Raw genomic sequence first — 10161 nt, 5'->3', positions numbered from 1 at the left:
GAAAGACAGGCAAGAGGCTGAGCCTGAGTTGATTCAGTCTTTGCAGGTTAGTCTAATCTGGCTAGGCTGAACCAGTTTGAAAACAGACAGACATTCTCTCTGGACTGAGGAAATTCAGGCATATGCCTGCAGTGGCTCAGGCTAGAAGCCAGGGGGTGCTAGAGCAGCCCTCCCTTCCCTTCTTCAGAGAGCTGAGCTGTCCAGGCCTGGCAGGACTGTCTTATTAGGGGTGTCTGCCTGGACACTCCCAGGCTTTTCCCCGCTGACTGCTCGAGGGGCGGGATTGTTGCTAGCCCCCAGGTCCCTGTCCCCTGCTAGCACTCTGAGGCAAGAGCGGTGGAGGGCGGGGGAGGGTGCAGTGCATGCATCTGTTGATGGTATGGAGCTTTTCAATCTCCCTCCCTGCTTTGTCATGCTGTCTGTAATAAACTGACAGGCAAGCCAGCCAGTGGAAGGCTGATCATGATAACCGTCTTTATCACCCGATTAGTAAAACAGCGGCCTCTCTCCATTACTTCAAACTTCTTAAACAGCTTACCAGCTGACCTGTTGATTAGCTCCAAACAGCCCTAAGCAGTCACTTTTCTATCTGCCTGTCCCAGTGAAATTGGAGAGAGACACACACGGGCACCTCTCGGCATTAGCTAGCATACCACATGCCTAGGGTCCCTGGGGCTGGGGTCCATGCTGCTTAAGCAGTGAGGGGGAGTCCCCTCTGGTTCAGTGGTAGAATCCTTGTCTACCACACAGAAGAGCTGGGTTCAATTCCCAGGTACTTATACAACTACAGCTGTGGAGGCATCAAACACCTGGACTCAGTCTGGTCTTTGGATTCTGGCTCAGTGCTCTAAAGGGATGACTGAAGGTCTGGGCAGCCTCTACTCCTTCAAAAAAAATTCCTGCCCAGGCATATGCATCAAAGGTCTGGGTGGCCTTCATACATACATTATGATCCAGGAGGATTGATGGTTGCCATCACATGCAACCAGGTTTATCTCAAACCAGTTTCAGCCATTTTCAAACTGGTTTATGTGCACTGAACATCTGTTCTGTTACAGGTTTAAACCAGTTTGTGTAATGTCTGTCCCTAGCCTAAGGGTTAATACCATTTCTTGCCTGCACAGCTCTGACTTGCCACTAGAGGGCTGGTGAGGACATGAGAAGCCAGTTCTATTTCTGCTCTTGCTGGGGTTGGGTCAGGGTAGGGGGCTGGGACTGGTGCTTCCTGGGATGCTGGAGGACTGCAAATTGCTCATTTTATCTCTGTGGAGTGGACTGAAGTTACTCTAACATGAGCTTGGTAACAGCCCTGAGTTAACCCTTGCCTGAAATGGTGCAACTTTGAGATGCTCAGAGGGCACTTAGCATGAGTTAACAAGCTTTAATGTGTCAGTGCTAGTGTTTTAAGTGTCCTTAATATGGTTTACCTGTAACATGTAACTTCACTTTAAGTTCCTTACTTCTACCTGATAGAATCAGAGCTGCTCAGCTATTTCCATCATGCTCTAATCTGCTAATAGGTAATGGAGATTCTCTTTAGCTTCAGTAGTAGAAGGGACCATACTTTTGAAGCAAAAATTTAAGCTGTCCCCTGGCTTATAAGTGTAGTGCTGTATGGCCACAGTATGACATACAAAGTTGACTTAATTAATGGGAAGACATTCCTCAACTCTATTCAGCACTGATGAGGCACCCCCTTGAGTACCGTGCCCAGCTTTGGACACCATGCTTCAGGAACATTGTGGACAAATTGAAGAGAGGAGGAAAGCAGCAAAAATAATTAGAGCTCTGGGAAACATGACACCTGGGGAAAGACTGGAAGAAGTAGGATTATTTAGTCAGGAGAAGAGAAGGCTGAGGGGGGATTGGATAACAGTCTTCAAATACAAAAAGGGCTGTGATAAAGAGGATGGAAATTGATTATTTCCTGTGTCCATGTAGGACAGGAAAAAAGTAATGGGCTTAAATGGCAACGAGGGATATTAAGTTGGATATTAAGGAGCTCTTTCCAACTTTGAGAGTTGTTAAGCACTGGAACAGAAAACCTAGAGAGGGTGTGGAATATCTGTCACGGGGAGTTTTTAAGTGCAGGTTAGACAAACATTTAGCTATGATGGTTTAGACACAAATAATACTGCCTTGCACTGAGGGTGGGGCTAGATGCTCTCCTGACATTGTTTCCAGCCTGTTTTTCTGATTTCTACATTCAAATGGTCCCCTTCTATATTTTCAACCAGGAAGCTGTAGAGTCCTACATCATCTGCTGCCACAGAGAAAGAGGGACAATTATGGAGTTAAAATGGCAAGAAAAGTTGATAATATGAACTCTGACTATAGTGTCTAATTAGTCTCTAATTCTCATATGAACCTGGCAGCTTACAGACCAGTGGCCCATCTAATCAGGTGATGAATCTCCAGCATCAGCTGCTAGCACCGTCTTAGGGAAAAGTATAAGAAATTCAGAAGTGGACAACTATGAAAAACTTGTCTCTTAAGAAACATTTCATCCTGACCTCACACCTCCAGCTATGGTTGCTGTGATCCCTAAGACAGACAAGTTTGTGTCTTTTCTGATTTCATTTTTAGATCCTATTTGATGCAGCTGTGGCTATTCTCAATCATTACAGAATACTTTATCAATGCAGAACTATTGTTACAAGATAAACTGAGTGTTTAAGAGGTTCTCAAGCACCATTTCCCATATGTGGCTGTTTTAAATCTTGGCACTCTCAAAGCTTGCTAAGAAGCTTGATAAAAAAGCACTTCCTGCCATTAGTAAAGCAGAAACAGCCTGGTGGGAGTAGCAGTTGAATAAGGTAATTCTCTCCAAGGCTGGTGTCTCACAGGGAAGAGGGAGTCAGGAATGGAGGTTGCGAGGACCTTAGCTACAGAGCCTGGAGAGGTGGAATGGAAGGGCTAAGTGGAGACAGGTGGAAGCATGTTAGAGCACTGTGAAGTAGTCTGAAGCTGATGGAGGGCAGCTGCTGCCAATAAAGGGTCTCAGGATTGAAACTTGGGCTTTCCTTCCACTAATATTTGGTAGTTTGGGAAGGGAGCTGTTGTGACTGAAGGGTAAGAAGTCTAATAGGCTCTTGTGACATGGGGCAAAGGGCTGAGGTTGAGTGATGTGTAATTAAGGGATAAAGGAATTCAGAAAATCATTCCCATTCCTGTGTGAAGAATCTGGGAGCATCTGCAAATGAATGAGGAGAACATGGCTCCCCAAAGGCAGAAGGGCTTGCTTTGCACTCTTGTTTTGGCCTGTGGAGTGAGTTGCTCTAACTGGCTGGGCCATGTGAATCTGATAAGGTAAGCAACCCCTGAGCTATCTTCAGACTTCCTCCAGTGATGTGAGGCAGCATGGTTTCTGCTAGTCTGCAGGTGGGAAAACTGAGGCATAGAGTAGTTACTTCACCTGCAACAAGTTTGTACAGCAAGCTATTGGCAAACCAGAATTGTAACCAGGTGTTTCAATCTTCAGTTTCTCTCTGAGTCCACTAATGTAACACCTTTTCTTTGAACAACTGCTTCTCCTCTGCCCATGCCCTTAATGGAGTTCACAGAGCTACTGTTCTCCTTTAACAAACAGGAAAAGTCTCATGAAATAAGAAACCCTCAAAGAGCTCCGAATCTGATCCTGATGTCAGGCAAGCCATGCCTGTGGCACCAGTCACCTCTGGCTTGATCTGACTATCTCAGAAAAGGTAGAACAGCTTTGGCTGTTCTCAGCTAGCACGTACTGCTATCAGACTAACTATAAATGGCTGACCAGGTTCTGTTCTGACAAGTCCTTCCCAGTTCAGACCTTCCTTCCATTGCTATCATTTGGTGGTGGTAGTTGTGCGGTGAACTTCATGTGGGGTGCAAGATGCCATTTGGCTGAGGCAGGGAGGGCTTGCGCCAGATGTTTGCAGTGGTGGCTGTGATGCCTCACTTGGGGCAGGCAGCGGCTCCTCCCTGAGGTGAGGCAAGGCAGGGATGGAGGCTGGGACTGGCAGCTGGCGTGGGCCCTGATGCTGGGGAGTGGAGCACTTCCCTAGAGCCGGCTGAGCCTGCGCCAGGCCCCTGGCCCCCGGCTCCCACCTCTGGCTCCAGCCTCCGGCCCCTGGCCCCAGACCCTGGCCCTCAGCCTCCTTTGGTAAGTGTCCCATGCCAGACCGAGGCGGCGCACTCATGGACCGCTGCTCCTTAGAGGGAACATTGGACGCCTGCCCCCTGGAAACTAGCCTCAACTCCATTAGCTTCCTTCTCAGGCTGGTTCAGACTACAAACTTCACCTGGAAGATACTGTCTTGCAGTTTCCCCCCTGACAGTGAGATCCTCCTCAGGCTGACATCTTGAGATGACCAAAAAACCTTGAGTTCTGCACAGTGGGAAGCAGCTGCCAATCTTCACATACCTGGCTCGCACAATTTAGACAAAAAGCCATCAAAGGGAAAATGCAAAATGAAGGCAGACTGCAGGGGCAGGATCCATGCAGAAACATGGCCCATCTCTGGAGTCAGAAACGCATAGGCTTTACTGAGAAGTTTGCAGTGTGTTTTTTGTGGTGAGTCAAGATCCTGTATCAAATGGTGGAGAGGTTAAAAAGAAGTGATTTAAAGTTGAAGTCAATCTGTCCATGGTGTAGCCCCTCTCTTGCTGTGTAGGTTGAGGCAGGCAAGGGAGAGGAAGTGTGGGTACCCAGTGGTGGACAGAGACAGGGATGTGCAGGGGATGCTAAAAGCTCTCCTGCCATTGCAGATGGGACAGAATGGGAGGGCAGCCAGCTTGCCTCGTGATAATCAGGCGCTCGTTAAGGATTCTAATCAGGCAGAAATATTTTCCCCTCAGCTCATTACAAACTGTAATGAGGTCACAGCTCTGGGTCCCGGCTGCTTTTTCTCCTGCTGGAAATAACTAGTGCATCTGCTGGAGCCTTTGGTAGCTTGTTTGTTACGACATGTGAGTGATATGCCAAGGGGAGGGGTGGAGAGCAGCCAGCCTGCAACCTTAAGGGAGGGGGAGCCTTGCTTCTCTAGGCAATGCCAAGGAGGGCCAAGGCTCTCCTGTGGTTGCCTACGGCATCTCTGGCATTGCTCAGCTTCCCCAGATGAGGCCCTTCTGTTACTTGCATGCTGAGATTATTGATTAAGCCTATTTGAAAGAAGGCTAAGGGGTGACTGGGAGAACCTGTTGGTCCCCAGAACTGGTAGTGGCGGTGATAATGGTATATTTGGTGGTACCCTCTCTCCAAAGCTGTGGTGGCTTTTGAACTGTGGTGAGACTCTTCAGGATAGGAAGTGAAGAAGAGAGAACATATTAATCCAGTTTGGCATTGGCCCTCTGGAGTGCTCTGCATTTATGCAGGGATCTCTGGTTTCAGGTTCTTTTCTGTAATCTAGCAAAAGAGGGTGAGAAGGGGCTTCAGGAGGGCATCTGGTCCAACCCCCTGCTCAAGGTAGAAATGTCCCTGTCTAAACGATCCCAGACAAATGTTTGTCTAATTTGCTCTTAAAAGACCTCAAATGACAGTTTCCCAGCCTCTCTAGGAAATCTGTTCTAGTGCTTACCCACCTTCATAGTTATAAAGCTCTTATTAACTGCTGAAAGTGTCCTAGCTTGCAATATGATGAGCCCATTACTTCTTGTCTTGTCTCCTGTGACCACAGGGGAAAAAATTGATTTCCACCCTCCTCTTAGAACAACTTTTTATTTTTTTGTATATGAAGACTTCTCAAATCCCTCAGTTTCTTTTCTCCAGACTAAATATCCCAGTTCTTTCAACTTTTCTCAAAGGTCATATTTTCTACACCTCTCCTCATTGTTGTTGCTCTGCTCTTGACTCTCTTCAATTTATGCACATCCTTCTGGAAGTACAGTGCCCTAAACTGGACACAGTAGTACCCAATGTGAAGCCTCACCAGTGCTGAAAAGAGCAGAGGAATCGTTTCTTGTCACTTCCATGTGATGCTGCTGTTTTAATACATCCTATTATGCTATTAGCTTTTTTGCATTATTGTTACACTGTTGGCTTATATTCAACTCCAGCTGAGTTGGAAAAACTCCAGAGTAGAGAGAAGCAAGGGACAGGAGAAGGGAGGGGTGAGGCAGGGGGCAGTAATAGGAGCTGGCATTGTTTCCATGGGGCCAGGAGGTAGGCTGGTGAAGAGCTGAGTGGCCCAAGCACACCCAGGAGGATCTGAGAAACAAAAGACTTCCGAAGTCCAGGTAAGGCCCTGCAGCAGCAGAAAGGGGTACAAGAGGGGGAGGAACTTTGCAGCGAGAGTTGATTCTCTTGTGCGGTGGGAAGTCTGTTGGTGAGGTCCATGATGCTGGGTATAGGTTCTGCCATCTTTGCTGCTCTGCCCAACTGCCCCCTCCTGGGTGTGTGGTGAGCACCGCCTGGAAGCTGGGCCTCATTACAATGCCTCTTGTCAGGCACCTAAGCTTTGAGGCATCAAATGTCACTATTGAAAGATGTCTTTCAACACTTTCTGGAGCTGCTGCACCCAACATGACAGGGGTGGCAAAGCTGTGGCATGCATGCCACAAGTGGCACGAGCAGCTTCTGTGTGGCAGGAAGGATTGCAAAATGAAGGCCATTGCAGGGGTAGGATCTGTGCAGAAACATGGCCCATCTCTGGAGCCAGAAGCTCACAGGCTTTACTAGGAAGTTTGCAGTGATTTTTGGTGGTGATTCAAGGTCCTCCATCAAATGGCGGAGAGGTTAAAAAGAAGTGACTTAAAGGAGTCGTCAGTCAGTCCATGGTGTAGTCCCTCTTTTGCTGTGTAGGTTGAGGTAGGCAAGGGGGAGGAAGCGTGGGTACCCAGTGCCAGACAGAGACGGGGATGTACAGGGGATGCTAAAAGCTCTCCTGCCATTGCAGATGGGACAGAATGGGAGGGCAGGGAGCAAAAAGAAGAGCAGCACCTGTGGCAGGCGGAAGGGAACAGCACGCAGGGAGGGTGTGGGTCTAATTTGTGGCAAGCCTGCCAAAAAGATTGGCCCCCGCTGCACTACAGGTTATGCTGGGTCACCCCCAGCACTGCTTGCACTGCACTGGAACATGGCACCACTCCCTCCACTCCTGGCAGCACAGCTCCCCTCAGCTCTGCACTGGCACATTGGTTCATCAATCTGACTTGAAAAAGTGCCACCCGCTGGCTCTCTGACCTCACTACCTTTCCCTCTCAGAAGACTTTTCTGTTCCCTGGGCTCCTGACTGAATGGATTGGCAGAATAATGCACAGTCCTCAATAGAAAAGGCTCAGGCAGATTTAAAGCATCACCTAAATTCATGAGTCAGCATTAACTATGTTGCAGTAAGCAGGAATTGACACTTGTGCTGAGGTTAATACCAAGCCATATTGACCAAGAGAGGCTGCTCCCCATACAGGAATCCAGGGCAAGTCTATATTTATCACTAAAGCAACCTGTGGCCTCACTAATCCCTCAGTGTCAGACACTCAATAACCCTTCAGAGATTCCTGTGGATTGGAAAAAAAGCATTTCTTTGCAGAGGCAACTGTCTCTTGCATTTCAACTGCAAAGGTCATGATCAAGGTGGAAGGACAGGCCCTGCAGTGACTGACATTTTGTGGCAAAATAACTCCTAAACAGGCCCTTGTATTTGTCAGCTTGCCACCTATTTTGTCACGAGAAAATTTAATAATGCCTCTAAGTCATACAGAGTCTATTAAATATAGGGTCGAAACAAAAACAGTGTTTCCTCTCTGAGCATTTCTGAATCTGTTAACTAACCTGCATCTGTTGCCAGTGGCTGCTGCTGCTGTGGCTGGAGAGGCTGCTTTACCGAGAAGGAAATAGATACGACTTTTTTTTTTTTTTTTTCATTTGCTGTTGTTAATTTCAAGGCCCACTAGAAACACAGGAAACAGACACAACTACTGTGACAAGCGCCAGATTGGGGAGAGAGGAAGCAGGGTGTGGAGAAGATATTTGCTATGCAAGGAGAGTTTGTAAACAGCCAGAAAGTGAGTATTAAAACTGAAAATCACCCTCAGGCTTCATTGCTGCTTCTCCCTGTCTCGCAGGGAGGCAGGACTTGCACGCACCCTGGGGATGTCTGCTGGTCATCCCAGAAGCAGAAATCTCTGGCCACCACAGCCTTCCTGGAAACCCTTCCTGCAGGCTTTGGCCACTCTGGCTGTAGAAAAGTGAGACTGGAGACTCAGCTGGCAGAACTGCTATCTTCAATGCCATTGTCTTCTCCCTTTCTCTCCCGGTATGCAGTAGCAAGGGTACTGGGTCCTATCCTGCCCATTCCTACATGGCCCTTAGAGAAAGCACTCAGCACTAACCTATGTTAAATCAAATTAACCTTTGTTTACCTGCAAGTATGTCTTGTCTATGCACAACCTTTGATTAGGAACCTCATTTGGCTGTCTAGGGTATGTCTACCCAGAGGTGGCAGCATGTCCTGAGCACTGCCTGCCTGCTTCTGCCCACACATGCCAAACCTGGAAATATGCTGGTAAGACTGGGGAAGAGCCCAGAGCAGCATCTCCTCCCAAAAACTTGGGAGACTGCTGTCTAGAGAATGGCTATGGGGATGCCCCTGGAATGGCCATGCTGGCACATCTCTTGTCTGGAGTGCAAGTAGGTGGGCAGAAGTGCTGTGGAGCTTCCCTCCTGGGACATATTGCTGCTGCAGTGCAATGATAATCTTGGGTTGCAGCCAGTGATCTACCTTGAAATGGGGTTTGCAGTGGGTTCGTTTGCTTTATGGTTCTTGAGGACTTGTTCTGCCAGTTGTTACTCCTTGTCTTCATACCTGTATCCTCCATCACTCCATAGTCATCTTAACCAAAAGTCACCTCTGTACACAGACAAGCCAGGAATGCCTGTTTGGAGGGCAGGTGGTAGTGAGGTCACATATCCATGATAGCTTCCCTTCTCTCCACCACCCCCATTTTTGCATAGAGCCCCTCCTGGTCTTAACTGTTCTTCCAAGAGCTGCAAGTTCCTCAGCTGTAGAAGAGTCGCAACAATGCAGATGTCTACAGGATGCTGTCAGAGCTAATGAAGAGTGGGAGTACTGCCGGAGCTCTTCACAGGGCTGAGTCAAAACTAAGGCGCTCCAGGGAAAGTACCTGAGGACAAGGGACCAGAGCAAGACCTCGGATGATGTTGTAATACAAAGAACTGGGGCACATTTTTGCAAGAATTGCCACAGCTGTACCCAAGAGTGCAATGTCCAATAGCTTTCTATGGGACACCAAGATGGCATGGCTGCTACCCAAGAACCCTTGATCAAGAGTACCTTAGCTCTCTTGCGCTCAGGTGTGCCATGGGATCTGACCATGAAGGGGTTTAGCAGGGCATCCATGAACTGTAGAACCTGATAAATATGGAGATTATCAAAGGAACCCATGCAGGCAGTCAAACTGAAACTGCCATGGAGCATAACTTTACCACCAGTCAGCCTGGAAGTACTGCAGAGGGGAGGGCAGTGTGTGGGCATTACCACATTGCTACATTTTCTAGGTAGTGGCTGGCTGCTGCCATGGTGGACAGAGCTAGAAGCTTCTTAAGCTTGGTATTTAACTCCTGCCCCACACCTGGTGTACTTACAGCAAATGGCACATGCACTAGAGTCTTAATTTTAATTCCTTTAATATAACAAATCCCTCAACTGTTGGCTGTACTTGCTGCTTCCATACCCCACTTTGAGAGGCTTCTTTCTCATTCTCCAGACACCCACCAGAGTGCCCTCACCTCCTGTTCAAGATGTTGGCACCTTAGGGATTAAAAAATTCAAATGCATTGCCTGGCAAGCATGTATATTGTAGCAAGTGAGAAGGAAAGAGACAGCAATAGAAAAGGCATGTCGGCTCAGTTTCATTAATGCACTCTGCTTTAGTAAAGCTAAGATTTCTTGAGGTAAATGGTCCAGATCAGGCTACAGAGATGCTTCAAAATGCACAGAATCTTAAGGCAATTGTTCCAAAGCCAAATGCTGCAGAATTTGATTAATTTTGCAGTGCACTTCGTGATGATCAGTAGATGTCAGAAAGGGAGGAGAAGGCAATGAGTGCCTTCCGTTTTGGAATGCGTAATGCAGTGCAGCTGTCCAAGACCTGCTCCTATAGATAAATGTTCCCCTTCTATGTCTGTACCCGCTTGAATAGGGAGAAGCCCTGTGTTAGTAAATAAGT

General features: G+C 47.8%; 1 long non-coding RNA gene across 1 annotated transcript; it reads left to right on the top strand.

The window, feature by feature from the left end:
• The first annotated feature begins 6136 nt into the window (after window positions 1-6136).
• Window positions 6137-9701, top strand: LOC102386438. Its single transcript, XR_324431.2, has 3 exons — window positions 6137-6210; window positions 7858-7977; window positions 8927-9701. It is a non-coding gene; the product is annotated as an uncharacterized LOC102386438 (long non-coding RNA).
• Window positions 9702-10161: the final 460 nt, after the last annotated feature.

The sequence above is a fragment of the Alligator sinensis genome, unplaced genomic scaffold (genome assembly GCF_000455745.1).
Source record: "Alligator sinensis unplaced genomic scaffold, ASM45574v1 scaffold1195_1, whole genome shotgun sequence".
Classification (NCBI taxonomy): domain Eukaryota; kingdom Metazoa; phylum Chordata; order Crocodylia; family Alligatoridae; genus Alligator; species Alligator sinensis.
Note: the sequence above shows the minus strand (reverse complement) of the source record. Positions and strands in the feature narration are given on the sequence as shown.